Source organism: Salvia miltiorrhiza, chromosome 8 (assembly GCF_028751815.1).
Source record: "Salvia miltiorrhiza cultivar Shanhuang (shh) chromosome 8, IMPLAD_Smil_shh, whole genome shotgun sequence".
In the NCBI taxonomy this organism is placed as follows: Eukaryota; Viridiplantae; Streptophyta; class Magnoliopsida; order Lamiales; family Lamiaceae; genus Salvia; species Salvia miltiorrhiza.
In genome coordinates, this window is record NC_080394.1 from 38,503,578 (window position 1) to 38,512,720 (window position 9,143).

General features: G+C 42.0%; 1 long non-coding RNA gene across 1 annotated transcript; it reads left to right on the forward strand.

The window, feature by feature from the left end:
- The first annotated feature begins 4,723 nt into the window (after positions 1-4,723).
- LOC130996686 (uncharacterized) lies at positions 4,724-8,173 on the forward strand. Its single transcript, XR_009092716.1, has 3 exons — positions 4,724-5,469; positions 7,413-7,472; positions 7,981-8,173. It is a non-coding gene; the product is annotated as an uncharacterized LOC130996686 (long non-coding RNA).
- Positions 8,174-9,143: the final 970 nt, after the last annotated feature.

Here is a 9,143-nt window from a genome sequence, read left to right on the forward strand (position 1 = left end):
AAGAGACCCAGAAACAGGGCCAGAACCAGAAATAGTTCAACCACCTGTTCAGCCAGAACGACGGATTGAAGAATTATTCTTACGACAGAACCCACCTACCTTCAACGGGACAGGAGACCCGGCAGAAGCTGAAACTTGGGTTCGCGCTATTGAACGCATTTTCAACTTCCTGCGTTGCACCGACCAAGAACGTCTGACTTGTATGTCCTTTCAGTTGACTGGGTCAGCTGATTTCTGGTGGGAAGCAAGGATGAAAACGATGACAGCAGAGCAGTTAGAAAACCTGACTTGGGAACAATTCAAAGCCGGTATATATGACAAGTATATACCCAAGAGCTACCGCAAGAAAAAGGAGGCTGAATTTTACAATCTAAAACAAGGGAAGATGTCGGTAACTCAATACGACAGGATGTTCTGCGATATGTCTAGATATGCGCCGGAACAAGTTGACACAGATGAGAAGATGGCTGAAAAGTTTTGTGCCGGACTGAGGCACGAGATTAGGATGGCTTTGGCAAGCCACGGAGGATTGTCTTACACTGAGTCGCTCAGCCGAGCGTTAGACATTGAGGCAGCCATGCCTGGAGAAAGACTTGCAATTGTACCTGCGCCAGCACCTCCACAGGATCAAAATCATAATCAGAATTTTAACGGAAAAAGGAGATGGGACAACAGTAAACCGAACCAAGGCGAGAAGAGGCCATGGCAGGGACGGGTCTTCCAGTCACAGGGCTATGGAGGCCAGAGTGCACCGAAACAGATGGGAAATAACCAACAGAGAGCCCCACATTGCCCAAATGTAACAAAAGTCATGGGGGAATCTGTAAGGCCGGCAGTGATAGTTGCTATATCTGCAACCAGAAGGGGCACTATGCAAACCGGTGCCCGAATAAGCAACACGGGACGGGTTCAAGGCCGAACCTACCTATCCAGGCTCCGCATCTGCGAGCAATCCAAGCTCTGTCCCAACCATACCCAGGGCAGCAACCACAGTATCAGCGGCCACAGCAGCACCAACAGCTACCGTACCAACCACAACCTCAACAATCGTATCAGCAACAGGCTCGCCAACAACAGAAACAACATGAAGAGCCTCGTCATGCTAGAGCCTATGCTATGAGGCAGAAGCAGCCCGAAAACAACCAGGGAAACCTGGCAGGTATGGGCATGCTACTCAATACTCCTGTTGTACTTCTATTTGATACGGGCGCATCGCATACTTTCATTTCAAGTACATGTGTCGACACCTTAAAACTTAAAATGGAAAAAGCTGATCAGGAGTTGAGTATATCATCACCTATAGGAGGGATGACGACAGTAGATCATGTGTGCTTGAACCTAGAACTGAACATAGGGTCACTCAAGATTGTAGTGAACAGCTCGTATGTTATACCAATGGGAGATGTGGACATAATCCTAGGAATGGACTGGCTAGCCGAGAACTATGCCACCATCCTTTGTAACGAAAGACGGATATCATTCCGATCCCCAGGAAGGGAGCCGTCACATTTCCACGGAATTAGTATGGGAAGAAGAAAGATGATCATCTCCGCCCTCCAAGCAACGAAAATGATGAATAAGGGATACCCAGCTTACCTCGTATACTTGCACGGAAAACTGGGAACTGAAAGGAGCATAGAAGATGTAGCAATTGTACGGGACTTTTCAGATGTATTTCCAGAGATTCTGCCAGGGCCACCACCGGACAGACCAATTGAGTTTACCATTGATTTGGAGCCCGGGGCAGCTCCCATTTCGAAGGCACCATACCGAATGGCTCCTAAAGAGTTGGAAGAACTCAAGATACAACTGCAAGAACTTTTGAATCTTGGATTCATTAGGCCAAGTGTATCACCTTGGGGTGCACCCGTACTTTTCGTGAAGAAAAAGGATGGCACATTGCGAATGTGCATAGACTATAGAGAACTGAACAAAGTGACACTGAGGAACAAATATCCTTTACCAAGGATAGATGACCTCTTCGACCAGCTCAAGGGAGCAAGCGTGTTCTCGAAGATTGATTTGCGATCTGGTTATCACCAGCTGAAGATTCGACCAGAAGACGTACCTAAGACGACATTTCGAACTAGGTATGGCCACTACGAATTTGTAGTTGTGCCATTCGGGCTAACCAATGCGCCAGCTGTGTTCATGGACCTCATGAATCGAGTGTTTCATCCGTACTTAGACAAATTTGTCTTGGTGTTTATAGATGACATCCTGATCTACTCGAAGAACGAGAAAGACCATGAGGAACATCTGAGAATTGTCCTAGAAACGTTGAGGACGGAGCGCCTTTATGCCAAATTCAGCAAGTGTGAGTTTTGGCTCAGCGAAGTCACGTTTTTAGGACATATTGTATCATCAGAAGGGATTAAAGTGGACCCTGAAAAAGTGCAAGCGGTGCGTGAATGGAGATCGCCTACTAACCCTAATGAGATAAGAAGTTTCTTAGGATTGGCAGGTTACTATCGGAGGTTTATGGAAGGATTTTCCAAAATTGCAAGGCCAATGACGCAACTACTCAGGAAGGGAATAAAATTTTCTTGGACAGAGGAGTGCGAGAAGAGCTTCCAAGAACTCAAGGAAAAGTTGACTACGGCACCAGTGTTAGCCGTCCCAACAGCTGATAAGGAATACGTGATCTACACAGACGAGTCCAAAAATGGACTTGGTTGCGTGCTGATGCAAGAAGGAAGAGTGATAGCATATGCGTCACGATAGCTTAGGCCACATGAACTGAATTACCCGACTCATGATCTGGAGTTAGCTGCAGTGGTGCATGCGCTGAAGATTTGGAGACACCACCTATATGGAGTTAGGTGTGAAATATTCACAGACCACAAAAGTCTGAAATACTTTTACGAGCAAAAGGACCTTAATATGAGACAAAGGAGATGGCTCGAACTAGTGAAAGATTATGACTGTGGTATTAACTACCACCCAGGCAAGGCCAACGTAGTGGCTGATGCATTGAGTCGTAAGACTCAATCTAAATTGGGAGCTCTCATCACTCGAGAGACGGTGCTCATAAGGAAATTTAGCAAAATGAGCATAGAAGTGGTTAAACCACCAGGGACGATAGCAAGCGTTGTGGCAACGGTACCTAACTTGAGGAAGACGATCGTAGAAGCACAAAGAAAAGACGGGAAGATGGAAAAACTACGGGAAACAGTAAGGAAAGGAGGCGTCAAGAATTATCAAGAAGCATCAGATAATGCTATCCTCTTTGAAGGAAGGATATGCATCCCCCACGATGATGAGCTTAAGGATAAAATCATGAGTGAGGCTCACGATACCCTTATACTGCCCACCCAGGGAGTACTAAGATGTATCAGGACCTAAAGAAACACTTTTAGTGGGAAGGCATGAAGAGAGACATAGCGTCATTTGTGGAGAAATGCCTGGCATGCCAACAGGTGAAGGCCTTACACCAAAGGCCATATGGAAAACTACAATCGTTGGAAATTCCAGAATGGAAGTGGGAGCACATCGCAATGGATTTTGTGACCAGTTTGCCCAAAACAAAGAGAGGAAACACTGCCATTTGGGTAATAGTGGATCGACTCACAAAATGTGCTCATTTTATACCAATACCGATCACACACGGGTCAGACAAGCTAGCTCAGTTGTATGTTCGAGAGATTGTACGCTTACACGGTGTACCCGTGTCAATCACATCAGATCGAGACTCGAAGTTCACATCTAGATTTTGGATGAGCTTACAGAAGGAGTTAGGCACGAGGCTGAATTTCAGCACCGCCTTCCACCCGCAGACAGATGGGCAGTCTGAAAGGACAATTCAGACCCTTGAAGATATGTTGAGAACAGTGGTGTTAGACAGAGGTGGAAGTTGGGAAGCAGTGCTGCCGTTGATTGAATTTGCCTATAATAACAGTTACCAGGCAACTATCGATATGGCACCATATGAGGCATTATATGGAAGAAAATGTAGATCACCGCTTTATTGGGATGAAGTGGGTGAGAGAAAAGTTTTAGGACCAGACATGGTCAATGAGATGGTTGAGATAGTCCGCCAGATCAGAGGGCGAATAAAAGAGGCACAAGATAGACAGAAATCTTACGCTGATGCACGTCGAACTGAGTTATGTTTTGAAATAGGAGACAAGGTCTTCCTAAAGGTATCTCCTACCAAGGGGATAACTAGGTTTGGTGTCAAGGGAAAACTTAGGCCCCGATTCGTAGGACCTTATGAGATTTTAGAGAGAATAGGCCCAGTAGCCTATAGGTTGGCGTTACCGCCAAGCTTTGGAAACGTTCACAATGTTTTCCACGTATCACAATTCAGAAAATACGTTTTCGATCCAAAGCACATAATCCACCAAGAAGAGATGATCCTTTGCCCAGACTTGAGCTATGAAGAGAGACCAGAGGCCATTCTAGATCGAAAAGTACAACAACTCAGGAATAAGGCAATCACATCAGTGAAAGTCTTATGGAGACACCACGGACAAGAGGAAGCCATGTGGGAGCTTGAAGACAAAATGAAGGAGAAATACCCCGAACTGTTTTAGAAGAAATATGCAAATTTCGGGACGAAATTTTTGTTAAGAGGGGTAGTATGTAGTAGCCCGCTCTTTTAATTATGATTAAAACTAGTAAATGCAATTTTTATAAATGAATCCAGTTTATGGTCCTGATTTTTTTATCAGAAACGGAGTTATTATTTTAGCTTTATACTTTTATAACATATGAGAAAAACGCGACGAGGATTATTGAGCCATTCAATAATTATTATTTTCAAGTTATAACTGACTTAGCAAAGTCATGTTATTTATTAATCGAAAAACAGAAGCAGTTATATTTATTAGTGCTACTTGAAGTCGAGAAATTATTCCGACTGCAACGCAGATTAAATCTACGGATTTAATCTAGATATTAAATGGCTTGTGAATTGAATTAAATCTATGTATTTAATTTATACATGAATAATGAGCAGAAGCCAATATTTGATTGCAAACACGCGATTAAATAGTAGATGCACTGAGTAACCAAGATACAAAGATTTATTATTATTTACAATTAGGACATCACACTATATACGCATAATTACCACCAGCACTACAACAATATCTTTTTTTTTCCCTACAATAACTAAGCCTCCACTATCATTATCTTTTACACCTTTCTAACATTTCTTTACGTTAGTGGCTAGCACACTTAAGTGCACCACCAAATCCCCTTTTCTTAATTTATCTATCAACCTTTAAACCACCACCTCCAAAGGCTTTATCATTCAGCCAACATACTAATCATTCATTCTTCAAGAATTCAGAGTAAGTACGTTGATTCCTGCTGCCAAACTTCGAACAGGTAAGCTTTGGTTTAAGTTTTTCCACCAGTCCATTCTTGATTCCCCTGCATATGTCAATAAGCATCTGAAAATTTCAGCTATCTCCTCATTAAATTCAATAGCAACAAACAGCCACCAACAACAAGCAATTACAGGTATATACTAAGCTCCCTTCATTCGAATCCCATTTACATTTCATCCAACAAGCATGATTAAGTAGAAATATTGAATGTATAGATGAGTATAGGTTATGGACTTAGCAAAGTCACAAGCACAGAAATCAGTTCATATGTAATTACATTTCTTCACGCGAGCCACAAGCAATGAGAATTCATATGATACAGAAGCAATCAATACCTAGATTAATTTCTTGCCTTCACAATAGACTATTCAACCGGGGAATGAAAACTAGAATAAAGACCTTATCCTTGCCTAATTCACGTTAAGAACCGACTATGGAGAATAGTTTGACTTAGCTTTTAAGAGAGGGGATGGCTGACTGCCTCGATCGGTTTGAGACAGCTACGACAGGGGCGAACTCGCCCAATCTCATCAAGACCCGAGGACGGCAGCCACGGCGATACCGAACTGGAGGGGGGGGCGAAACCTACCGGTACCAGGGCCGGAGCAGCGGCCGCTCGACAGTAGCAAATTCCTCTTTTCTGGAAACCAAGGCTAGAGGTCGGAGGGGGAAATATAGAGAAGGGAAATGAGATCGAACCGCTCCCAGACGGCGACCGCTTGCTGGATTCCGGGCGAAGGAGTAGCAGCGACAGCGGCGATGATTTCTTGAGTTAGGGCTCGACTGGGTCTGCCTGAGGAGAGAGAGAGATGACGACGCCGGGGTTGGACACGTCGCCGATCGAAGCTGACCGGAGCAGTGATGGCTGGACGGCCGGAAAAGATGGAACCAACTGGAATTTTGGGAGGGCCGACCAAGCGGCTGACCTTGAGAAAGAATAGAGAGAAAAAGGCGTGAATTGCTTTAAGAGGGAGAGGGAGGAGAACGCCGGGCTTAGGCGCGGAGGCAGTCGACGCCGGCCGGAGCGGCGACGGCGGGCGCCTCGGCTGGAGATGGATCGAGAGAGAGAGAGAACCGAAGGGAGAGAGTTTTCGACTGATCTGGGAGTGAAAGAGAGAGAGGCGAGATTGGATTGTGTGGGAGAGAGAAAAGGGAGGACCGAGAGTTGTGAAGAAATAGAGTGGGCTTGAATTGGGCCTTTTCATTTAATTCTTTGGGCTTGATTAATTTTAATTGTTTGGACTTTCCTCTAATTTATGTGGGCCGAAATTTTGAGCTTATTTTTAATGAAATTGGGCTTCCAATTTTAATTGCTTGGGCTTTCATATTTAAATTCGAATTGGGCCAGTCTTTTATTTAATTGGCTCTTCTCATTATTTTTATTGAGCATGAATTAATTTAAGGAATTGGGCTTTGTCTTTTAATTCTTTGGGCTGCTGTATCATATCAACTGAGCCGAGTTTTATTTAATTTTAAGCTCAGAATAATTCATTCTATTCTTGGGCTAATTTTAAATTATGGATTGAAATTTTATTTAGTTGGGCCTTACATGATTTATTTAATTGAGCCCAACTATTCATTATTTAATCATTTGGGCCAAGATTTATTTAATTACTAAGCCCAATGAATTATTTCAATTGGACCTTTCATTTTAGCTATCCAGGCCCATTTCTACTTAATTAAATTATTGGGCTACCTTATGTTGAGCCTTTTAATTATTCGAACTCATAACATTTCAAATTCTCATTATTAAGCCCGGTTGATTATGAGTTATAAAGCGAATAAGCTGAAGTATTTAATTATTTTCTATCGACTACGAGGAGCGGGATTTATTTAATTGGCGGATTAGAACAACCTAAGAGAACGGATAAATTTTTATTAATTATCTGACTTCATGAGACGAGACTTACTTTTGTTTAAATCCGATAGCCTGGATTAACAATAGAAATTCCCTGATTATTATTTCAGAATAATAATTCATGCATAAGGATCATGCATAGTTAAATATACATTCTCATTTGAGGATTTTTATTCGAGCAAATATCTTATATATGTACATATATTCTCGTAATAAAGGTCAAGGGCGAGATTGATAATCTGTTGAGGAGCTTTCGTATCACAGAAAATCACTATCAGGTGGGCATTACTTTCATATATATCAAATGAGTTTAAATGTTACGTTCAAGCAAGTTATTTCATGACTAAATTAATTGAAGTTATTTCAAATATTGTCTTGCCATAAAATGTTTAAATTTCAGTATGATATCTATCTGATGTGACTTTAATCATGTAATCGAATTCGGGTCTTGAGCAGTTGATAGCTATCCTGCCAGGGCTAGTGTACACCAGTGACCGTGAGTCATCTAGCGGGTTGGCCGGTCAAGTGTCCGTGAGAGGTGGCCACCTCTCCGGCACACAGTTCCAGATATGATAGATTACAAGAGAACTTAGTCTGCAGACGAACTTTAAGAATCACAAATGAATTTAGTAAGCTTGGGCATTTTTAGCGAAAAACTCCCTTGCTGTACTGTTTATGATGGCATGACAATTTACAACTTTATGAAGCATGTTATATTTCATAGTAGGCATATGTGCCCACTGAGTACTTTTGTACTCAGCCCTGCATATATTTCTAAATGTGCAGGTTGAGCAGCTGCCGATGGTGATGAAGTGACGAGCGGGATTCTTTTGTCTTATTATGTATTAATGAACTCTAGGGTTACATGTCTTCATACATGTAATCAGAACCTTATTCCGCTGCGTACTCAGAAGTTTTATGTTATTTTGGCTAAGTCAGAGTTATCTGAACTTACTAGTTATTTGAGTCTATACGACTAAAACTCCGTTATATTATTATAAATATCCCTGTTGTTAACAATGATACTGCGATCCTTTCTTGTTTGATTATTCCCCTTTCTACCCCGCTTCTAATCTCCCTCCATTAGTCACGGTTTCCCCGGTTTAATTATCCTTAATTAGGACCGGTCGTGACAGAAAAGTAACCACCAGATAGGAATGACCTCTACAGAGATAAGGATATCCTGAGATCTCTGCATTTAATGCGGCTGTACTTTGTGAGTACGTGGGTTCCTCTGAACGTTGGAAGATCAGTCCGAGGAGGAATGTTCAACTGATACTTGACTTTAGTATCAGTCCATTGCGCGCATTAAGTAATCAGTTCCTAACTGATTCTTCAACTGATACTTCAGTTGGTATCTGCAGTCTTCAGTCCTTCGTTCTTCAGTCTTCAGTCTTCAGTCTTCGACACCGCAAGCTAAACTAGAACTGAACTCTAACACTTGAGTTCAAAACAATTCTAGTCTATTACAATTACGACCTATGAATTTTGGTATCATCAAAACAAGGGTTAGGATATTCCACAAGGTTCCCAACAGCAAGGTAGTTCATCACTCTCATATTAGCCATCAATCTAAGGCTCAAATTAGAGCTTACTCCATGGCTCATTTTTGGCATGAACTTCATCTTTGACAAACTAATGCTTAGTCCATGGATCACTCCATTTCTATATTACCCAAAAGAAGATTGGCAATGTCTTAGTGTTCTCTATAAATTGAATGAAATAGTAAACTAACAACATCTAATTGAAATTCTACAGTCACTCGACGTCGGCGAGAGAAACACCTAAATTTGTAATCAGCCTACACAAAAGTTTTTAATTTCTGGTTAGTTTCCCTTTTTCTCTTTTGATTGATTATGAGGGTTTTCCTCATCTGCATCTGCCTCAGTTTTCGTCATCCTCATTTGCATATGTCCAATTTATATAATGGTATTGTGTGTGATAAAACC